The sequence below is a fragment of the Vicugna pacos genome, chromosome 3, assembly GCF_048564905.1.
Source record: "Vicugna pacos chromosome 3, VicPac4, whole genome shotgun sequence".
In the NCBI taxonomy this organism is placed as follows: domain Eukaryota; kingdom Metazoa; phylum Chordata; class Mammalia; order Artiodactyla; family Camelidae; genus Vicugna; species Vicugna pacos.
This window is the reverse complement of record NC_132989.1, coordinates 58,976,387-59,000,101: the sequence shown is the minus strand read 5'-3', so window position 1 is coordinate 59,000,101 and position 23,715 is coordinate 58,976,387. Positions and strand designations below refer to the sequence as shown.

At 33.3% G+C, this 23,715-nt stretch overlaps 1 long non-coding RNA gene across 2 annotated transcripts in view; it reads right to left on the bottom strand.

The window, feature by feature from the left end:
• Positions 1 to 318: 318 nt before the first annotated feature.
• The window catches only part of LOC140695632 (uncharacterized), a 68,397-nt gene continuing 45,000 nt past the window's right edge, over positions 319 to 23,715 (bottom strand). For both annotated transcript variants that reach the window (XR_012071330.1, XR_012071329.1), the window contains exon 2: positions 319 to 522. This is a non-coding gene — a long non-coding RNA (uncharacterized lncRNA). The remainder of the gene's footprint in view (positions 523 to 23,715) is intronic.

The window sequence follows — 23,715 nt, the reverse complement described above, 5'->3', positions numbered from 1 at the left end:
ATAACAAATTTCCCATAATCATGGACAAACAACTTACTGGGTTTTCTTTTTTATTTTCCTGCCTAGGTTCTGATTTAATGAAACCAACCATATTCTACACTACTAACTTTCCTATTTCAAGTGTTCCCTGGAAAGAAAGTCCTAGGTGAGTATTCTCAAAAATATTGCTTCATTTACAATTTTAAATAATATTTTCACAAGAAGTCTGTTGACAAAGACAGCCCAAACAGGAAAAACAATAGAAAAGTTTATGGCGTATAAAATGAATTCTTCAAAAGAACTTTGTTTCAAAATGCCAAGGGTTATAAGTCAAATATATGCAGCACATACTACTATTTATTACCTTGCATTGGCTGAAATTCATCTCTTCTGACAACCCTGGGTAAATCATGTTACACATTTCATAAAATATGAGTGCTGGTCTTTTTCTGAAGATGCCACTTAGTGTGTGAACTCACTGCCATTGGCTGCCTCCCGATTGCTGTAAGCTCCCTTAAGACCACTCACTACCTCTGCAGAGTCCTGTGGCAGTTGAATCAGAGAAGAAAAGGTATTTATAGAAAACATATGCAAAAGGTTGATGGCTCGTCCAGTTTTTAGTGTGCAGACTGACAGCTAAATACAAATTGAGAAATGTAAGTTTCACTTCAAGCAAATTTACTGGGTGAAAACCTCACTTTTTCATTTCATTTGAATACGTTCACTGGCTTCTCAGAATATGCAGCTTTATAGTGAGCATATTTTTTATTCTTGAAGGCTCATTATTTTACAGTGAGGTTACTGAACCTAGACCACGTAGAGCAGATTACCTAGTATAATATTAATCAAAATATACATGGCAAATGGGATTCCGAGCAGTGCCAAATAGGCATCTGTTTTTAACAAAGAATAAAAAAGTGCATTTAGCACCTTTATTAAAAGGTATTATGGGCAATTTATTTTTAAGCCATCTCTCTAACACTATTAACTGGTATAATTTAATGTACTCCCAAGCAACTTGACTTTTACTGTTTCCTGCAAAACAATAATGTATGTAAAAGCAACTTGATATAAAAGATGTCTTTGACTTTGAGAAAATATTCAAATTGTTAAGAATAAATTAAATGCTCTTTTAGACACATGTAACAGTTACTTTGGGTCTTGCAAAACTGCATATTGTCTGTTGCCATGTATGACATGATGTTTCATAGGGAAAAATGAAACCAGTACTGTTTCTAATGGTATGATTTAGATCCTCTGATTAAATAATACCAGTTGTGTAAATTTTGCTTAAATTTGAACAGAGTTGCCAAATACCTAAATATTTCTAAACAAATGAACAAAGATCCTCCATCTTTTTATAAGAGACAAATAAATTCTATTACGTCTGTTTAGAAAATTTTGGACAGTATTTTACATAATCTTTATATTGTTTTCTTTATAGAGAAAAGGAAACCAATTCATTTCCATTGAAATGTAACCAGGCAAGTTTCTATCAAATAGGCAATGGGTATAATGATAGGAAAAAAAACTAGGCTAAGTATAAACAACATTAAAAATTGTGACATTTTAAATTGGGTGAAATTTTTGAATGGTAAATGATAAATAAAACATAAATTATAAAAACAATGCAAGAATGTTTGCTCATTTTAAAGAAGGGAAAATATTTGAGAATAATAGTATTAAGTAAAAAACAACAAAGGCAATAATGAAATCTTGATGTTACCTGCTAGCCTCCTGCAGTAAGATTTCACTGTCCTACTGTAGGTAACTAGTGTAAACAATTTGAAAGGCAGCTTTAAGGCCCTTTCCTATATGTTCACATAATTATATTATTATCTATATCTATGTATTGGACGTGTGTTTATGCACACTTACATAAAGGAATTACACATTATCTATGTTTATATACCTATATATATACACACATATATATATAGTCCACATACAATTTTTAAAATTTTTCACTTGAAATAAAATGGATCAATACTTTGATTTATATGTCTTTTGTTTTTCTTACTTTTTCATGCTATTTTTGAGTGTGGATGGGACTAAGTATTTTAAACCATTTCTCTACTGATAGACATTTGGATTATTTTAAAGTTTTGTTTGCAAACAGTGTAAAGGAATCTCTATGTCTGTGTGATTTATTTCTAAGTGATTGGTTTTCCTAGATATTATAAAATTATCTCTTAAGAAGTTTGTACCAGTTTGTATCTCTCCCTACGAGGATAAGAATACTACTTCTTTCACATCCTCATCAAAACTTTATATTATCAACCTTTATTTTTTGTTAATCATAGTTGTAAAAAAATAGCGCTATGATTTATGTCAAAGAGTGTTCTGCCTGTGTTTTCTTTGAGGAATTTTATGGTTTCAGATCTTACATTTAGGTCTTTAATCCATTCTGAGTTTATTTTTTTGTGTGTGTGAGAAAGTGTCCTAATCTCATTGTTTTACACGTAGCTGTACAGTGTTCCCAGCACGGTATATTACAAAGTTCTCTTTTCTCCATTATATATTCTTGCTGCCTTTGTCATAGATTAGTTGACCATAAGTGTGTGGGTTAATTTCTGGGCTCTCTATTCTGTTGCACTGATCAATGAGTCTGTTTTTTTTTTTGCCAGTACTACTATTTTGATTACTATATAATATTGTCTTAAGCCAGCGGGATATGATACTTCTAGCTTTGTCCTTCTTTCTCAGGATTGACTAGGCAATTTAGGGTCTTTTATGGTTTCATATAAATTTTAGGATTATTTATTCTAGTTGTGTGAAAAAAGTACTGAGTATTTTGATAGGAATTGCATTAAATCTGTGGATTGCTTTGGATATTATAGTCATTTCAACAATAGGAATTCTTCCGATTTAAGGGCATAAGGTATTGTTCTGTTTCTTTGTATCATCTTCAGTTTCCTTTATCAGTGTTTTATAGTTTTCAGACTGTAGGTCTTTCACCTTCTTGGTTAAGTTTATTCCTAGATATTTTACTTCTTTTGATGTGATTTTAAACAAGATTTTTTTTTACTTTTTCTGACATTTCATTATTAGTGCATAGAAAAGCGACAGATTTCTGTATATTAATTGTGTATCCTGCAGCTTTACTGAATTAATTTCTTCCAATAGTTTTTGGTGGAGATTTTAGGGTTTCCTATATAAAGTATCATGTTATCCACAAATAATGGTAGTTTTACTATTTTCTTTCCAATTGGGATGGCTTTTATTTCTTTTTCTTATATGATTGCTGTGGGTAGGACTTAGACTATGTTAAAGAGAACTTCCAATATATGTTAAACAGATGAGAGTGGGCATCCTTGTCATGTTCCTGAATTTATTAGGAGAGGCTTTCAGCTTTTCACCATTGGGCATGGTGTTAGCTGTGCTTTTGTCATAAATGGCATTTATTATGTTGAGATATGTTCCATTGATACCAACTTCAGTGAAAGTTTTTATCATGAAAGGATGTTTTATTTTGTCAAATGCTTTTGCTGTGTCTAATTAGATTTCCATATGTTTTTTATTCTTCTTTTTAGTGTGGTGTAGGATATTGATTGATTTGCCAATATTTAACCATCCTTGCATCCTTGGTATAAATCTTACTTGCTCATGGTGTATGATCCTTTTTCTACATTGTTAAATTTGGTTTGGTAGTATTTTGTTGAGGATTTTTTACATATATGTAATCAAAGATTTGGCCTGTGATTTTCATTTTTTTTGTATTGTATTTTTTTTTTTGGCATCAGGCTAATAACACCCTCAGAGAATGAATTTGGGGGTATTTCAGCCTCTTCAGTTGTTTGGAAATAGTCTGAGAGGGATAGGGGTTAGTTCTTCTTCATACGTTTGGTCGAGTTCCCCTGTGAAGACATCCAGTTCTGCACTTTGCTGGTTGGTTTGCTTTTGTTTTATTGCAAATCAGTTCACTCCTAGTGACCTATCTGTTCAGATTGTTATTTCTCCCTTATTTAGTCTTGGAAGGTTGTATATTTCTAGATGATTGTTCATTTTTGATTAAAGTGTTCATCACTTTTGATTATCCTTTCAAAAAACAACTCTTGGTTTTCTTGATCTTTTCTACTGTTTTTTGATCTCATTTTACTTATTTCCACTCTGATAATTATTTCCTTCCTTCTGATTTTGAAATTTATCTTTCTTCTTTTTTCTGCTTCTTTTAGATGGTATGTTGTTTATTTGTTATTTTTCTTATTTCTTGAGAAAGGCCTGAATTGGTAGTGGCTTCACTCTTAGAATTGCTTTTGCCATGTTCCACAGATTTTGGAAAGTTTTGTTTTTATTTTCATTTGTCTCAAGATTTTTCTAATTTCCTCTTTGATTTCTTCATTAATCCATTGGTTTAGTAGCATGTTGTTTAGTCTCCACATGTCTGTTTTTTTCCTTTTTTCTTCCTGCTAATTGTTTCAGGTTTTATACTTTTGTGGTTGGAAAAAGTGCTTGATATAATTTGTGTCCACTTAAATTTTTTGAGACTTGCTTTGTGGTCTAGCATGTGATCTGTCCCCAGAGAATGTTCCATGTGCACCTGATGAGAGAGTGTATTCTTTTGTATTTGGATTGGATATCTCATAGATATCTATTAAGTCCAAATTAATAGATCGGATTTGTCATTTAAGATCAATGTTGCCTAATTGATTTTCTGTCTGGATGATCTGTTTATTGATGTCAGTGAGGTGTTAAATTCCCCTACTGTTACTGTATTATTGTCAGTTTCTCCCTTATGTCTGTTAATATTTGCTTTATATTTAGGTGTTCCTATATTAGGTGCATGTATGTTAACAAATACAATACCCTCTTTTTGTATCGATCCCTTTATCATTATATAATGCCCTTCTTTGTCTTATATTATAGGCTTTATCTTAAAGTCAATTTTGTCTGATAGGAATATTGTTATGCCTGCCTTCATGTCATTTCCATTTATATGAAATACCTTTTTCTATTCTCTCACTTTCACTCAGAGTGTGTCTTTAGTTCTGAAGTGAGTCTCTTGTAAGAGGCATATAGATGGATCATATTATTCTTTTTAAATCTAATTAGCCACTCTGTGTCTATTGATTGGAGCATTTAGTCCATTGACATTTAAACTGATTATTGATAGGTGTGTGGTTATTGTTTGTTTGTTTGTTTTTTACTTGTTTTCCAGTTGTTTCTGTATTTTTTCTGTTTCTTTTTCATTTTGTTTCTTCCCTTGTGGTTTGATTATTTTCCTTAATAGTAAGCTTATGTTCCTTTCTCTCTTGTTTTGGTGTATTTATTACAGGTTTTTGACTTGTGGTTGTCTTGTGGTTCCTATATGTTGACCTATAACTATATCTACTTGTTTTAAACTGGCAGTCATTTAAGTTCAAACAAATACTAAAAGATACACGTTTTAAACTCCTCACATTTTTTGTTTTTGATGTCATGTTTTACATTTTTATGTTTATCTCTTCACTGCTTATTGGAAGTATAGTTGATTTACAATTTTTTGTCTTTTAAACTTTTACTAGCATATATAAGTGGCTGATTCACAGCCTTTATTATATACTTGCCTTTACTAGTGGTACTTTCCCTTCCCTGATTCTTAACTGTAAACTTCTTGTTTTAACCTTTTATTTTCTGCTTAGAAATGACCCTTTAACATTTCTTTTATAGTGTGTTTAATATTGATGAATCTTTTAGTTTTTGTTTGTCTGAGAAGTTCTTCTTCCATTATAAATGATAATCTCTGTGAGTAGAGTAACCAAGGTTGTAGGTTTTTTCCTTTCCTCACTTTATAACCTGCTACTCCCTTCTGGCCTGAAAAGTTTTTCAGAAACATTACCTGATAGTTTATGGGGGTTCTCTTGTATATGACTCTTTGTTTTTCTTTTGTTGCCTTTAGAATTCTCTCTTTATCTTTAACTTTTATTATTTTAATTACAAGATGTCTTTCTATGTATCTGTTTAGCTCCATCTTGTTTCTGATCTTCTGTGCTTGCTGTATCTGGGTATCTGTTTCCTTCTTTGTGTTTGAGAAGTTTTCAGCCATTATTTTATCAAATACATTTTTGACCACTTTCTGTCTCTCTTGGGACCCCTACCATGCTAATGTAGGTGTGCTTGATATTGTCTCAGAGGTCCCTTAAGCTGATCTCACTTTTTAAAATTTGTTTTTATCTTTGCTGTTCTGATTAGGTGATTTCCATTATTCTGTCATTCAGATCACTTACGCATTTTTATTGGTATCACTTTGTCTGCTGTTAATTCCTTCTTGTGTGTTTTTACTTCAGTTACTATAGTCTTCATTTCTGATTGGGTCTTTTTTTCTATTTTCTAGTTACTTTGTTAAAAATTCTCACTGTGGATTAATCTATTCCTTTCCGTAACTCAGTATATTCATTACTAATGCTTTGAGCTCTATCTGGTAAATTATTTGTTTCTGCTTTATTAGTTGTTTTTTCAGGGATTTTCTCTTGTTCTGTAATTTGAAATAAATTCCTCTGTCTTATTTTGCTTAACTTTCTCTATCTCTATGAAATGTTTGGGACAGCTTTGTGTCCCAGTCTTGAAGGGGTAAACTTATGTGGGAGCATCCCTATAGGTTTGTGCATGCCCAGTCACTTTGGTGGGAGAGTTGGATCTGCTGGATGAGTCACATTTCCCCAGAGTGTGCTGGCATCTGTCAGCTTGGCAGGGGGTGGAACTGAAGATGGGTAGGTAGAGCCAGAGCCAGGTGTGAGCTGGGGCTTTACCCCTATTCAGTGGCTATACCATTCTATTGGGTGTGGTGTCAGGTTCCTAGGTGCTGAAGGAGAAGCCCTGAGAGTTGGGTCTGAGCTGACATCATTCCTTCTAATTATGTGCTCTCTCCATTACCAGCACAGACAGCCTTGACCCGGAGGAGATCAGGGCTAGAGTAAGAAGGGCTGGAGCAGGCACTTGGTGTGAGTTGGGACATATGCCATGGTGATCCCAGAAAGTCAGATTTCTGGACTGCTTCCCACCTGCTGCCTCTGTAATCACCAGCAATGACCACCTTCTCCCTGTTCAGATGCCGTGCTAGGTCTAAGCTGGCTCTGTCCCTTATAACTGTGCAATCTCTTTGGCCTTTGCAGCTCTTACCCTAATGAGGAGCTGTGCCAAGGAGCAAACCAGGCTGAGGCAGTCACTCAGCTCAGGCTGATGTGCTTGCCGGGGTGGTTGAGGCAAACTGGCTAGAGTCCTGGGCAGTTTCAATTTGCTTCCTTTACTTTGTTTCAGAAGTAAGCAAGTATGCATGCTCTTCATGAGTGGAGTCTAGATTTCTTACAGCCCTGCTGTTAGTCCCACTGGTTTTTAAATCAGCTAGGGGAATTATCCTGCCTGTGTTGGACTCCATGGCTGTGGTGCCCAATGTGTTATTTAAATTGCTTAATCCCCAGGGAGGAGCTCTGGGTCCCTTTCATCTTCTGTGTCCCCTCCCAGAGATGCAGTTCCCAACCTGATTGCTTCTCTTTCCATCCTTTCTGATTTCTTGTGAATCTTTCTTACAGCCAGAGTTGTCTAAAAGTCTTTTTGCCAGCCTTGTTTGTTTTCAGTGAGAGTTACTCCACAAATAGTTGTACTTTTGATATGTTCATGGGGGGAGGTGAACTCAATGTCCTCCTACTCTGCCATCTTGATCTCCTTCCCGATTACAGTTCAATTTAAACCTTCAAATATTTAAAAAATACTGAATTCACTTTATTTCCCCATAGACAGCAGTTTTGTACTGGCTTTGCTTTATATTTTTTGCCTTTAAAGCAATTAATTCTTACATTTATTAGACACTGGGCTATTTAGCTTGTAAAGAATTTACAAGAAAAATTTTCTTTAAAATATTTAAAAATATTTAATGTTTTAACTTTTGAAATTTATCATTTCTTTGTATTTTGTGTTATATCATTGTCCATTATTACTTCTTCTCCTTCCATCTTTCTTTTTGTTCACCTCCAATAGAGATTAAAAATTTTTGTAAAAATCACAAGAGCTAAGATCAAAAATGAAGGTAAAATAAGTAAGGAATTAATATGGTGAAATTGAGAAACATAACACTGGAATGGTTTGATTTTAATGCTTTGATTTTTTAGCAATGACTTACATGAGCATGTTATATAATCCATGGGATCTTTGAATTAGTCATATTGATTGTTTGCTCACAGAGGGTCATGAGAACCTTTTCCACAATGGTGAGATAAGGGCATCCAAAAATCTGCTCCTCCAAAAAAGTGAGGAAAATATTGGCAAAAATGGTTAAAATTCACTTTCAGAATTCTGTAAATTAGCTAAATGCTTGTAAAAATTTGAGACATATTTAATCAAAATAAAACAAAACAGAAAACTAACCAGCTGAGTCACAGTAATAACATTTAGCTTTACTGATGTCCTAATCCATGCCCCTGTCCTCAGTCTATTGCAGCTTTGAAAACCAACAGCCTCACAACTACCGTATCTGTGGGCCAGCAGCCTGTTGGTCACTTAAGGGTGCAAAAATGATTTGGAGCTTCCCCAGATCCTATCCCTAGAGAATTCTCACTATTTTACTTGTCTTACAGTTCCATAAAAAGCTCTGTATTCAGGACTTATCTTTATTTTATCTGATTTAGAATTCCCTTTGTGTGTACAAGGCACTTATTTGAAAAAAAAAGATCAGTGGCAGTTTTTTTTTTTTTTAATGTAACGGCTGTTTGAGGCAGCAGTATCAGTTGGGGTTAACAAATGATCCAAAAAACCTAGAAAGTATATGGGAAAATGAGATGTTCATAAAGAGCTTTATAAAGGTCTAACATATTTGTAGGAATTTAGAAGTCCACTCATATGCACATTGCTGGACATTTGCCTCGGAAAGACTTGAGAAGGTGCTAATTTCTCACCTTTGGCTGATCTAGAGGCTCTATGCCAGCAGGAAGTGAAGGCTAAAGTAGAGTTATAATTTTCCTGCCAGAGAGTTAAAAGTGTGCCTCCAAATGCACAGTCACTTGGCAAGTTTTGGAAAACTTATTGGTTCAAGAGATTTAAGGGAACCTCTGTCCAGTAATTAGCTGACCACTGAACTAACCAAACAGAGATTTCAGTGGCCACATATGATAAAGTATCCAGAATTTGCAGAATTAGTCCAGGATAGTCACTAAATAAACAGTAAAACAACAAACCTTGGGAAGTAGGTATCTGATACTTTGGGTATTTTATATAATAAGTAAATAAATAAAAATAAATACAAATGATAGTGTAATAATTTAAATGTATAAATGATATATAAAAATAATATCAATAATATAAACATTATATTATTTAAATGTCTAGTTTTCAACAAAAAAGTACAAGATGTGCAAAGAAATGGACAAGTCTGGCCCATGTACATGAAAAAAATGTATCAATAGAAACTTTTCTTCAGTAACCTAGATATTGTATTTTAGAATGACGTTAAAACATCTATTATATATATGTTTAAAGAAGTACAGGAAACAATTTCTAGAATACTAAAAGAAGGTATAAGGGTTATATATCAGCATATAATCCACAGTAGAGGCTCAAAGGTAGATTTGTTTTGGCAGAGAAAAGAATCAGTGAACTTGATGATAGGTCAACTGAGTCTATCCAGTCTGAAACAGGACAAAAAAGAATGGAAAAAAAAGTGACCAGAAACTCAGAGACACGTAGGACACTATCAAGAATAAAAATATATATGTAATGGGAGTTCCAATATCAAAGGAGAGAGTGAAAGGATCAGAAAGAATATTTGAATAGATAAGGATAAACAATTACCCAAATTTGATTAAAAGCTTTAATCAACATATCCAAGAAGTTTAAAGAGCTACAAGTAGAATAACTTGAAACTAAAGACAAAGAGAGGATCTTGAAAGCAGTAGGAGAAAAATAATTCATCATTTGAAGTTATCTTCAATAAAATTAACATTTGGTTTTTCTTCAGAAATCTTTGGGGGCCAAAAGGCAGTGGAATTACCTTTTTAAAGTGTTGAAAGTAAGACTGTCAACCAAGAATTCTGTATCCTTCAAAACAGTCTTTGAGAAAATGACAGGAATTAAAACATTCCTAGATAAATAAAAACTAAGAATAGTTAGCATTAGAAGACCTGCCCTACAAGAAATACTAAGGGAGTTCTTTAAGCTGAAGTGAAAAAAAATTAGGCACTTATTTGAATGCACATAAAAAAATAAAGAGCACCAGGAAAGATAACTAGATAGATAAATCCAAAAGGTAGTACAGATGTACTGTATAGCTGTTTTCTTCCTCTAATTGATTTAAAAGACAACTTCATAGAGTATAATTTTAAATGGATATTCTGAGTCCCTGAAATTTCCATATGAACTTTAGTATTAGTTTGTCAGTTCTGCAGAAAAGCTAACTGGATTTTGATACGAATTACTTTAAATCTATAAATCAATTTGGAAAGTATTCCCATTTTAATGATTAAGTGTTCTTATGAAGAAACATGAGCTATCTTTCCATTTATTTAGGTATTTACTTTTTTGTAGTTTTCAGAGTACAAGTTTTATACCTCTTTTGTTATATTTATTCCTAAGTATTTATTTTTCTGCTATAGTAAATTACTTGTGCTCTTAATTTTCTTTTCTATTGTTCATTCCTACAACTGATTCAAAATAGTTTTACAGTAATAAATTTATGCAATGTTTAGTTATCTTAGATCCTAAGTTTGACTTTATTAATGGGGAAAATAAGTTGATTTGAGTTCTCATTTTTACCATGAATAATGATCTTGAATTTAGAAATATTTTGGCCATGCCGCCATTTTGGAAGACATGACACTAGATAGATATCTATGCCAATGTTTTAATGCTGGAATACATGTTTATGAGGATTATACAGATTTTACCAGATGATCTCATGGGTTTGAGGACAAAGATATTGATAGATATTCAACTCACATTCTTAGAAAATGCAGTTACTCATTTACAGAATTCCATAAGGATGTTGTAAAGTGAATCATGAGAACTCTGATATTATTTGCTAAAGTGTATTTATGTGGATTTTGGTTTTAAAACCTTGTTACCATCAAAATACAAAGTCTAAAATCATTTAGTATCTAAATAAATTGAATGTATCATACATATTTTTAGCTTTTCAAGCCATACAATAACAGCTGTCTATTGAAATTAACTTGTATGTAGAAATAAAGTTTATATTTGATTTTATTTGTGTAATTTGCTAAAATAATTTTTCAGGGAGTGTTGTTTTGCATGAAAAATTAGAATGAGAAGATTGTAGCTTTGTCAACAGTGTCTTTATGGCTTATGTGAATGAAATCAAATTTCCAAGCATAAAATTAAATGTATGCACATTTTGGTGTGTATGTGTTCATGTGTCTACCATTATCTTCTTCAAAGATCCCAAATATCTAATAAATTAGAAACAACTGATGTATCTAAATGGTTCAGTTAACTCAGTATAGGCCCCATAGGTTAGTACTTTCATTTTGGGATTACTGATTTGTATTCTTTCTTTCTGTTAGATATCCAGTTGCTTGCCCAAAATACAGGTTCAAATATTTAATAGAATTTCCAATTTAACATTTCCAATATTGAGTTTTGAATTACTCCCACTGAAAGTGTTCCTCCCAGTTTTCCCATCTCAGTGAACAGCATCTCCTTTCTTCTAGTTGCTCAGGAGAAAAGCCTTAGAGTCATCTTGGACTCCTCTTTCTTTCATATCTCACACCCAATTTACCAGAGAACTATTAGTTGCTTTGCATTTATTGTCTTAGTACTAATAAATCTATGAAGTAGGTATTATTATCCTATTTTCAGATAAATAGGGCATATTTATATTTACCCGTAATTACCTTAGCAAACACTTACATGGCACTTACTCTACCAGGCACCCTTTGAGCTTTTTTTTACTTACTGTGACCCAAACAAAACTCCTAATAACCCTACGTGGTATGTACAATTACTATATCCATTTCACATGTGGGAAATTGAGGCACAAGTGGCTAAGTATCTTGCCTAATTATCTTGTAAATATACTTATCCCTAAGTATTCATAATTAATAAGTGTAGGAGCCAAGTTTTAAACTCAAACATAGCACACAAGTACAGTAAGCTCCTTCCAGCTGACAGGAGCTATTTCCTAGCTTTAAGAAAATTAAATGAAGTGTTACATAATGAATCAATACTAAACATATAAAATTTCGTTTTTCATTCCTTACCAATATCCAACAGGAATTTAGTTAGTACCCAATATGTACCAGGCATTAATGCAGAAAGATGTGTATGGTGTGCTTCTGGTGCACAGGAAAATCAAAATCATGTTGGAAAGGAGAAAATAAATGAAAGGCATGTACATAAACATATTGTTATAATTAAATATATGAAACATATGGAGATGAGAGAGAGAGAGAGAGAAGTTGCAGTAGATACTTGTGATACACAAATCACTGTTTGTAAAACAGAGATAGTCATGCTATTCATATATTCATGTAAGGAAGAGTATATTCTATTCTTACCTTTATGTTTACATTTCTCCCTAGGACACTTCTAAATCTAAGTTGATGAAAAATAGAGAATTTTCATGGTGCCTTGATTACTCAATATGCTAAGCCTTTAGAACCGTTCTGTTCTCTTTTTTCACTAAGAAACACAAAAACCACATTTACATGGTATGATAGGAAATAAAGTGAAATGAAAAGTCTGAAAGATAGGTTTCAAACTAAACAATGTAACCTTAGGGTTTTGTTTTGTTTTGTTTTGTTTTTTTGGAGGGGGTTGGTATCTGAGTACATTGCATTTTCTTGTAGAGCATTTTTCAGATAAAATCCAGGTGTATATAATTGTGACAATGTTATATGAGATTTTAAATATATTAAATACAGTAAAGTATTTAACCAGGGTCCTTCCTCTTTTTTTTTTACTTAAACAAATGATATGCAGGGAAAAGTTAACAATTGACAGAGATTTTGAAACATCAGTCTTAAATATTTACAGAATTTTTTAAAAAGCAGGTTTTTTTCATTTTTCAACTACATCATATTTATGGCTTCTCAGATTATTCAAATTTTTGATATCTACCTCTCTGTTTCTCTAGCTATCAAACATACAGTAGAGAAAATAAGATAAATTATTCAAATTCTCTGGAAGCAAGTTAATTTTAGCAGTAAGTAAATCTTACTGCTTGAATAGCTGCTTTTAAAGGGGCAAGATTCTTGTAAAGATGTAAGAGAATGATCTGGTAGAATAAAGTAAATGTGTTTTCTATGTAAATTTCAAAGATGGAAAACATTTTACTTCATGGCATTAATGTCACAGGTCAGAGTCAAGAGTTTATTACCAATTCAGAGGAAATTCTCTTTTCAATGACTTAAGGCATGACCTTCAACTTCTAGTAGTTGTAGAATGGTTAAGGTCAACTAGTCTTACATTCAGAAAATCCAAATGATGTACATGACAAATGGTAGAGTCTATTGTAACTGATTTCTGGGGCAAACGCAGTGAAATATTGTACTGTGGGATGAAAGGTTAATGACCCTGTGATATTATGTCTGACACTAATCATTATTTCCCAATTGAGCTATTTGAAAGGATAGTCAATATTTTGTTTGTTAGACTTCTCCTTCTAGTTTATATGAATTGGAAAGATGCTGACTCCTCCCTCTACCCCACCAAATGGAATAGAGCTGTTGGGATTTTATCAACTAAAGACAAGTTGTAATGAAAAGCAGGATATTTTTCTTTATGGACAATTTTTCTTTCTTTTTTGCTCCTGTTTTAATCAGATTTTTTTCACCTTGCTCAATGGAAAAAATAATTTAAACCTTCATGTAGAATTAAAATTTAAATGTTAATAGTTTACTATCTGGGAAGAAAAATATTGAACATCCATCCTTTATGTACTATATACTGTACTGATTTTTTTTCTTCTTTAAAAAAAACTTAAAAGATACTGATTTAGAAATGCTTGATCTATCTTGTCTCTAAGATGTGCTGTTTCTGGGTTCTATAGCTTTGCAATGGATTTTTGTTCTCTTCTTCTAAATTGACATATTCTTACCTATTGTCCCTTTCCACAGCTATCCTCCAGCAGTCGAGCTGCTAATTAATCCTGCTACCCAGAGATTTTTCTCATAGCTCACTGGATGAAGGCTGCTGTCCTGTTTCACTCTATGGCCCATTCGTTATAGCACTTGTCTGTTCTGTGTTTTGAGAGATTAATGCATTTAAGCATCAGATATGCATTCATCTGCTGCTCTTTTGTGTAAACCATAGTCTGATCTTCTCTGCACTAGAAATGCATTAGAGTTCACCATTTAATTTTATTTTAGGCAATCAGAGATATTAAGAGAAAGAAGTACTATATTAATTAATGTGTTTGATTTCTAAATCCTCTGATGGGCAGAGGTTGTGAAAGATACATTCCAGAACCTTTATTTCTATTGGTTTACTTAGCTTTTCATTTCATCTCATCCATGACTCTCACAGTTTATGCAACATGGCCTACAGCAGTAAACTTGAGCTATTAGAGAACTTCTATAACCTAGGAAAGATGGGCTTGCTCTGGCCCCACTAATCCTGGAGCCACACATAGAAAGAATCCTAGCAGGAAACAAAAGAAAAAAAGCAAATACCCCTGCTACATCTTCCATTATGCAAAGTTTGTCTTTAGCCATTTCCACTGATATTATTACTTTTCTTTCTCTCTTTTCTTTTCTCTTCTTTTCTTTCTTTCTTTTTTTTTTTTTTTGAGGTATAGTTTACAATGAAGTACAATTTACAATGTTGTGTCAATTTCTGGTGTACATACTTTTCTTGCCATTATGTCTTTTTTCCATGTTTTTTCCTACTACTTTGCCTACTAGTATTACTGTCTATTAACATTTCTGTTACCCTGAAATTAACATCACCATGCCCCTATCTTCGAAACAACAAAGGAAAGATTTTTCTACTTAAAAACCAATGCTGAGAGTAAAGAATTCAAAATGTGGGAGCAAACATCATAAGAAGCTTTCCAGCTAACTTTGGCCTGAGAGCCACAAGAAGCTGTGTATTATCACTGTGCAGATAGATTGAAGTGAAGCATATTCATGAGACTATAATAGAAGCTAAGCTAAATTAAAGGCACCCTTTCTTAGGAAAGTGCACAAGAAAGGAACTCAAAGTGCCTGGCTATTTTCTTAAGAAGAGTGATCCAAGAACACATATGTCACAGGTCACAGGTAAAAGGCCACAAACAATCCTCATCACTTTTAAAGATACATCCTAATGCCTTCCCTCCAGTACAGTATCATTCACCCTTGTAGGATGGTTTGAGATGTATCGCTCCCCACTAGACAGCTCTTTATTTGTATTTGTCAATTAATCCATTAGAACAATTGTTGTAAGTCGTATACTAGGACATTAATGATTTCTATGGAAGTTGCCATATAGACAGTTGTGATTGGAGTGTCGTTTGGGGTAAATAAGAGGGATGATCTTCTTGAGACTAGAGGATTTAGTGAATGAAGAAAAGTAAAAATGTCAAAAGTATTAAAAATGTATGTTCCTCAAAATTTGGCCTATGACTAGCTTTGTCCTTTCCTTCATCATTACATCAAAGAAAAAAGATCTCCTCTCTCCTCATATATAAATATCAGTATATGAAGAGTGCTGTTTTCATTCTGCACATTTCTGCATCCATCTTTATGACTTATTAAGGTAGCTGAGTTTCAGTTGGGTACCTTACCACAAGGAAACGCTAGGATGCCCTCATGTGCATGACAACATCTGTACTTTGTGAATGTCTTACAAATAATTAGTTCTTTCCTTTTCTTTTGGAACAGGCATCTATGTGATAGATCAGTTGCTGTGGGTTCCACGTGTTCTTGGCCCATAATTGTGTGAAAAGAGAGATCTTGAATGGAGAATCTACTAGTGACTATGGTACTTCTAAATCCAGAAAGCATCCCAAATTACAGATAAGAAAACAAGACTCCAGATCTGTAAGTTATCGCTCTCAGGTCATAAAGCAATTGTTTGACAAAATTAGAAATGACACTTGAAATATTTCTTTGATTGGTACTTTAGCCTTCAGTATATTACACTGCTTTTTCAACCTCAATTGACCAAATGTTCTCTTAGTTAATTAATCTCTTACCAATACCTATTTTTTCATATATAAAATGAGAATATAATTCTTGAGTTTTGTTTTTGCATCTGTAAGGAATACTGTAATTAGTTTTATCTGTACTTCAAAGATAGATTATTTTAGTCTTTAAGGAATTTTCCAAGCCACATCGTACATTAGACTCTAGATTGAATTTCACAGAGCACTGTAGACTTCTTAATTTTATACTACAAGTAATGAAACTGGTCAAAGAGGAAAATAATTTATGCAAGTTAATAAGGAAGGGTAATATAGAATCTGTCAGTTTCATGGGCTCTATACTCCTGATTTGATCTAATCTTACAAGGAAAGTGTCAAAGATTTGACCAAGTTCAATGCATTTGAGTTTCACCCACACAGTAGTTAGTTAGAAAGAAGTAGAATCCAAGGATGCTTCAGTATAGTATCTTTCTACTTAAATTAATCATTTTCAGAAAATAAGACTAAAAGTACAGTTAAGAAGCAAGAAGGGCAAAAGGGAGATTTACTGCTGATCAAAATGGACTAGTAATTCTTTGTTCATCCTGCTAAAAATCATGCAGTACAGCAGGAGGAAGAAATTAAGGAGCATTTAGAAGGCCAGTGGCAGTGGTATATCACTGTAAAAGAGATCGAATGAGAGTGTATTAGGTGAACCATCATACCAAGGAAAGAGATGCCAGTGTCTTTTGTCCTCTTCTGGTCTTGTGTTATTCATTGCAGGTACTTGATCACATAACATAGAAAGTTTCTTCTTATAGGAAAAGAAAAGTATTTGGAGAGAGACACAAAAAAATCTTTTTGTGTGCAATTCTTTACGTATATGGAAAAATATGTCTCTGCTCCCCCTAATCAGAAGGGGAATAATATTTTTGGCATTTGCTAAAATGTTTATATTTTTGTTGACAGCAGAGTTGACAACAGAGATACCTGATTTAAATGAAAAAGATTACTTTTGTCTTAACTCTTGAAAAATAAATATTCCTATAGACAGGCTAATTTCTATAGATATTTTAATTTTCCCAGTGCTTTCGCATCTTTTAGCTCCTTCATCTGTTTATGAGTGTTTGTTAAGTGTCTGCTGTGTGCTGGACTCTGTTCTAGAGGCTGAGATGCATTAGTTAGTGAGACAGACCTTGCCCTTGTCCCCTGGAGACATATTCTCATGGTAGAAAGATAAACAATGAACAATTAAATGAATAAGATGTTGCTGAAGAGTGATAAAAGAACTCAAGTTTGATAAGAGAGTGAGTTTCTAGGAGGGGCCAATTTAGATAGAGTGATCCTGGAGGACCACTGTGATACGGGGGGTCTAGTGTGAGAAACAGCCCTGAGAAGGTTAGTATTCGTTTCTTTTAATAACTCTGAAAAGTATTTTGACCCTCTGTTAATGTACCTATTTTATAGAATAGGAGAGTGAGACACAGAGAAAATAAATAATTATACAAGGGAGTGCAGTATATTAGTAGCATAGCCAAGACTAAACTCAGGCCTCCTCATTCTCAGGCTAACACCATTTTTGTTATCCAAGAAATAAAGGACAAATTCAGATTTATAGTATAGGTGGACTGGTAAAACAAATGCAGAATAAAAATGCTCACTCTTCTGGAGTGATATATATTTTTCTCATTCAGTATTATTGGATTTGTTTTCTGTTCTTTGTTTTAATGAAGCTTAGATCTGCTTATAAATTATGAACCAGTGCTTTAGATTATTCATTTCTAGATCAAAAATCCTGCTAGTAAACTTAACCATTATGTATATTTAAAGGTACATATTTTACCAATGAAGAGAAGGATTTCAAAGTAGTTTTTTATTAGTTGAGACTGAGTCAGATATGTACACTTTTTTGTCCAGAATCTGGAGTGTGTCTATATCCTCTAAGCTTCTAAATGTTGAAGCTGAAACTGCCAGATACTCAGTTTCCCAGCACCGCTTCTGGCTTATCTAAGCAAATTAGATTCCTCACCCAGCTTCTGATCTAGTAAACCAAGGAGCAGGGATGAGAAGCCATTTTCATGGTAGGTGGCGTAGGGCCATCACCACTCATGTTCCAGGTGTAATAAAAGAAGAAGGCTGTGCTCATGTTCAGTGCCCAGAGCCGGTCACAGGAGACAGCATCTGGTACTCAGTGACCAGCAGGGCTCTCTTGGGTTGGGATTTGGGGTGTGGCTTTGATTACTGCCATGGCTCTCGCCTGGCTTTTTGGGTTTGCCCAATTCTGAATCGGCTAATCAGACTCCCTAGCACGTCTTTGAGCAACTCAGTATACTATCAGTAAATGTCTTCTCTGGTTAAATATTTCAGAGATGATTTCTGCTGCTTGCAACATTAAAATCATTTTTATATACAGTTCTGAAGAAGAATCTTATTTTTTATTTTATTTTTTACAGGTATCAGTTCTATTAGATATTTCAGGTTTTGGATAGGCAGAAGGAGACAGATCCATGAAGTTTAAAAAATCTCCCCAGATAATTCTAGCAAATTCTGCTCCGGTTGAAAACCTCTGGATTAAGACACCTTTCCATTGTTTTAAATGACATATAAGTTATTATTAATTCATTGAGTCCTGAGGCAGAAACCTGGAGGGGGAATATCAAAGAGACATTTGGTTGAATTTTGGCTTTTGTGGGCACAAGATCCTAGGCAGTATTGAAATGCCTTTTGAAAACACAGTCCAGGGAGCTGGAGACTCAGGAGAGATTTCACATATATACACAAAACCCATCTCAGTTGTAAGTGGATGTTAAGTGTACATAAAATAAAAGTAAACAATATTTGTTAAATGTTTAGAAACATGTTTATAACATATGTTGTTTTGTGAAAAATATATTGAATGTAATGAGGGATGATTTCTTTAACAGTCCTTTCTAAATGAAAGCATCAGTTATCCTATTGGTTTTGATCCCTGTAATTAAGAGTCTCATGTTTGGAGGAAATGATAAAGCCTTTTAATAAACAAAAACAGCAGAAACAACAAAAAAGCAGTGAAAATAAACAAAAAACCAAATAACTACTGTTTCAAAAAAAGGGGGGGGGGAGAAAAAGAAAGAATTCACTAGCCAAATTCTGAATGGCGAAAAGCCCAAACTGCCAAACATATGAAATAAATGTGATAAGATAGTGTCAAAGTGTGAAAATGACGTTTCTTTAACAATTTTCAGCTTAGGAAAGGTGGTATTTTTAGAGATGTGAAGTATGTTAGAGAAAAATTCATTTGGAGCCAAATAATTGAAAACTATAGTTTGAACTAAAAGCAAGAGTATGCCCCAAAGCTCACAAAAGGCTAGGGAAAGAAGTATTTTGGATGTGGATTTTATTTTTCACAGCTACCTAACCATGCCTAACTCATATTAGCAAATATACACTTGCCTTTTTCACAGCCGTAACATCAGAGACAACTTTTGACTCTCTGTCTGGTTACTCTGTCTATAACACCACTTGGCATAGGATTTTACCTTAAGAAGCTAACAGATGATTAACCATCTGAACACCTAGATGGGCTGAGATACTAGCTTTGCTCTTAATGGGTGGTTCTTTTACTAATGTTGGAAAAATTACATTTTCACAAGATACTGCAGCATTGTCCTTCCTACCACGTGCTATTTCTTGTTTATTTTTGTACCTTTCTGGTCTTGGATGATAATGATTTGCCATTCAGCATAATTAACTTTAAGATTCCAACCTACAGCACAGCTATAAATGTAACCTGATTTAAAAAATTATAATATGCAATCACTTTGGTATTAAGAGGTTTAGTGAAAATGAACTCATAAAACGTTACAAATTTAAGTATACCATCGTTTCAGCAGAGTGGAAGTTCAAATAAAAGCAGAGGGCGCTTGACAGATATCAAAGTTTAAATGTCATTAGTGTCCTCCTCTGACCCACAAGTTAAGGAGTAGGCTTGCATTCACTGGCTAATTTAGATTAACAAAGGTATATCTGGTAAGCAGCAGAACAATGTATAGAGCTGAGCATTGTTATATGAAATAAGTTTGTGCTGATGGAGTTTAAATGCCTAAGTTTTGTGTTACTACTTCTATTCAAGTTTATAGAAGTATCCTGAGAAAATCTAAGTGATGGTCGCATCATTTTAATTCCTTCTTGGTGAACATCCTATAGACTTTTCTAAAATATCTATATCTATATCAAGATCAATATAAAATCTGTATATCTGTATCTGTATCTCTATCTATACAAATACATAGCTCTTTTGGCACTCTGAGAGCCTCAGTTTTCAGATTATGAGACTATTTACCTTTGGATTTATGCTTCAGGTTTAACTGAAGTTGAGGACAGTAGATGGTTAGTTCTGGTTCTTAGTTGGGAGTGTATTTCCACTTCACACCCAGGGGACATTTGACAATGTTTGAGTGTTACTATTAGATGAGTGCTACTGGCATCTAGTGGGTAAAAGCCAGGAATGCTACTAAGTATCCTACAATGCACATGACAGCCCCCACAACAATTTTCCAGCCCCAAATGTTGATAGTGACAAGGTTGAGGAACCCTTGATTAAAGATTTGTTAGGTGATCTCAGCAATGTTTTTCTCTGTGCCTTTGACAGCAGCCAGTATATGAGACTTAAAGCTTGATATTTTGCTGCTCAACAACTCCTGTAGAACATTTCCCTCAAAAATCTTTTTTTTTTTTTTTTGATTTGAGGGAAATGTATCTTTTAGGTATCACATCATAATGTAATCTGAGAGAGGTTTAGTTAAGAATCTTTTAATCACTTATTATGGTTAATTAATGACAATATTTTTTCTTTTTTATTGAAGTATAGTTGCTTTACAATATTGTCTTTGTTTCAGGTATACAGCATAACGATTCAGTATTTTGCAGATTATATTCCATTATATTGTTGATGGTTTCCTTTGCTATGCAAAAGCTTTTAAGTTTAATTAGATCCCATTTGTTTATTTTTGCTTTTACCTCTTTTGCCTTGGGAGACTGATCCAAGAAAATATTGTTACAATTTATGTCAAAGAGTATTCTGCTTATGTTCTCTTCTAGGAGTTTTAAAGTTTCATGTCTTATATTTAGGTCTTTAAACCAGTTTGAGTTTATTTTTGTGTAGGATATGAGAAAGTATTCTAATTTCCTTGTTTTACTTGTGGCTGTCTAGTTTTCCCACCATCACTTTTGAAGAGACTGTCTTTTCTCCATTGTATATTCTTGCCTCTTCTGTTGTAGTTTGACTATAGGTGCTTGGGTTTATTTCTGGGCTCTCTAACCTGCTCTACTGATGTGTGTGTCTGTTGTGTGCCAGTACCATACTGTTTTGTTTACTGTAGCTTTGTAGTATGGTCTGACATCTGGGAGGGTTATACCCCAGATTTAGCTTTATTCTTTTATCTCAGGATTTCTTTCACAGTTCAGGTTCTTTTGTGGTTTCATATAGATTTTAGAATTATTTATTTTAGTTCTGTGAAAAATGTCCTGGGTATTTTGATAGACATTGCATTAAATCTGTAGATCGCTTTGGGTGTTGTAGCCATTTAAACTATATTAATTCTTCCAATCCAAAAGCAAATGATATCTTTCCATGTCTTTGAATTATTTTCAATTTCCTTCATCAGTGTTTTATAGTTTTCAGAATATTTTTAACTCATTGGTTAAACTTATTCTTAGGTATTTTATTCTTTTTAATGTGATTTTTAAGTGGGATTATTTTTTTACTTTGTCTTTCTGATAGTTCATTTGTGTGTAGAAATGCAACAGGTTTCTGTATATTAATGTTCTAGCCTGAAATCTTGCTGAATTCATTTGTTACTTCTAATAGTTTTTGGATGGAGACTTTAGGGTTCTCATATATATAATATTATGTCATCTGTAAATAGTGACAGTCTTGCCTCTTCACTTCCTACTTGGATACATTTTATTTCTTTTCCTTGTCTGATTGTTGTGGCTAGAGCTTCTAATATTATTTTAAATAGAACCTGCAAGGGTGGGCATCCTTGTGAGTTCCTGAACTTAGTGGGAAGGCTTAAAGCTTTTCCCCACTGACTATTGTATTGACTGTGGATTTATAGTAAATGACTTATAATATTGAGACATGTTCCCCTATGTATACTTTAATAGGAGTTTTTATTATGAATGGATGTTGAATTTTGTCAAATGCTTTTTCTGCATCTGTTGAGATAATCATATGGTTTTTGTCTTTCCTTTTGTTGATATGGTGTATCACATTTATTGATTTGTGTATGTTGAATCATGCTTGTGATACTGGAATAAAACCAACTTGGTCATGGTGTATAATGCTTTTAATGTATTGTTGGATTTGGTTTGCTAATATTTTGTTGAGGATTTTTGCATCTATATTCATCAAAGAGATTGACATGTAATTTTCTTTTTTTTGTAGTGTCTTTGTCTAGTTTTGGTATCCTAGTAATGGTAGCCTCATAGAATGAATTTGGGAGTGTTTCAACTTCTTCAATTTTTTTTTTTTGGAATAGTTTGAGTATTATAGGTATTAGTTCTTCTTTATATGTTTGGTAGAATTCCCCAGCAATGCTATCTGGTCCTGGACTTTTGTTTGCAGGGAGTTATTTTTTATTGCAAATTCAGTTTCACTTCTAATGATTGGTCTATTCAGATTGTTTTTCTTCCCCTTTGACTCAGTCTTGTTAAAGCAGTTTGTTTCTAAAGATTTGTCTACAGTTTTCTAGGTTTTCCAATTTGTTGGCATATACCTGTCCATACTATTCTCTTACGACTTTTTGTTTTTCTGTAGTATTGGTTGTAATTTCCCCTCTTTTATTTCTTATTTTGTTTATTTCAGTCTTCTCTTTTGTTCTTCTTTGTGAGCCTGGCTAAAGGTTTATGAACTTTATCTTTTCAAAAAAACCAGCTCTTGATTTCATCAATCTTTTTTTATTGTCTGTTATGCTCTCTATTTTATTTATTTCCTCTCTGATCTTTGTTATTCCTTTCCTTCTGCTGACTTTGTGTTTTGTTTGTTCTTTTCTTTTTCCTAATTCTTTTAGGTGGTAGGTTAGGTTGTTTATCTGAGATTTTTCTTGTTTCTTGAAGAAGGCCTATATGGCTATGAACTTCCACTTAGAATTGCTCTTGCTGCATCCCATAGATTTTGGAAAGTTGTATTTTCATTTTTATTTGTCTCAAGGTATTTTCTGATTCTTCTTTCATTTCATTTTTAACCCCTTGGTTTTTTAGTAGTGTGTTGTTTAATCTCCACATGTTTGATCTTTTCCCATTTTTCTTTCTGTAGTTGTTTTGTGGTTGTATACTTTGATGGTAGGAAAATACGCTTGATATAATTTCTATCCTCTTAAACTTACTGAGACTTGGTTTGTGACCTAGTATGTGGTTTATCCTGGAGAATATTCCATGTGCCCTTAAAAATTGATTTCTTATTTTAAAAATCACTTCAGAGGATAATTGATAGCTTAAAGCAAAACTAATAATGATGCATTGTGAGGTTTATAACATAGATAGAAACAAATATATGACAATAATGCAAAGGCCAAATAGGATATGATTGAAGCATATGCTTTGAAGTTTTTATACTCTATGCTAAGTGGTGTAATACTACTTCAAGGCAAATTTGATAGTTGAAGATGTATTTCATTAATCATAATGGAACTCCTAAAAAAGAAGTATAGCTGATAAGCCAAAAAAAT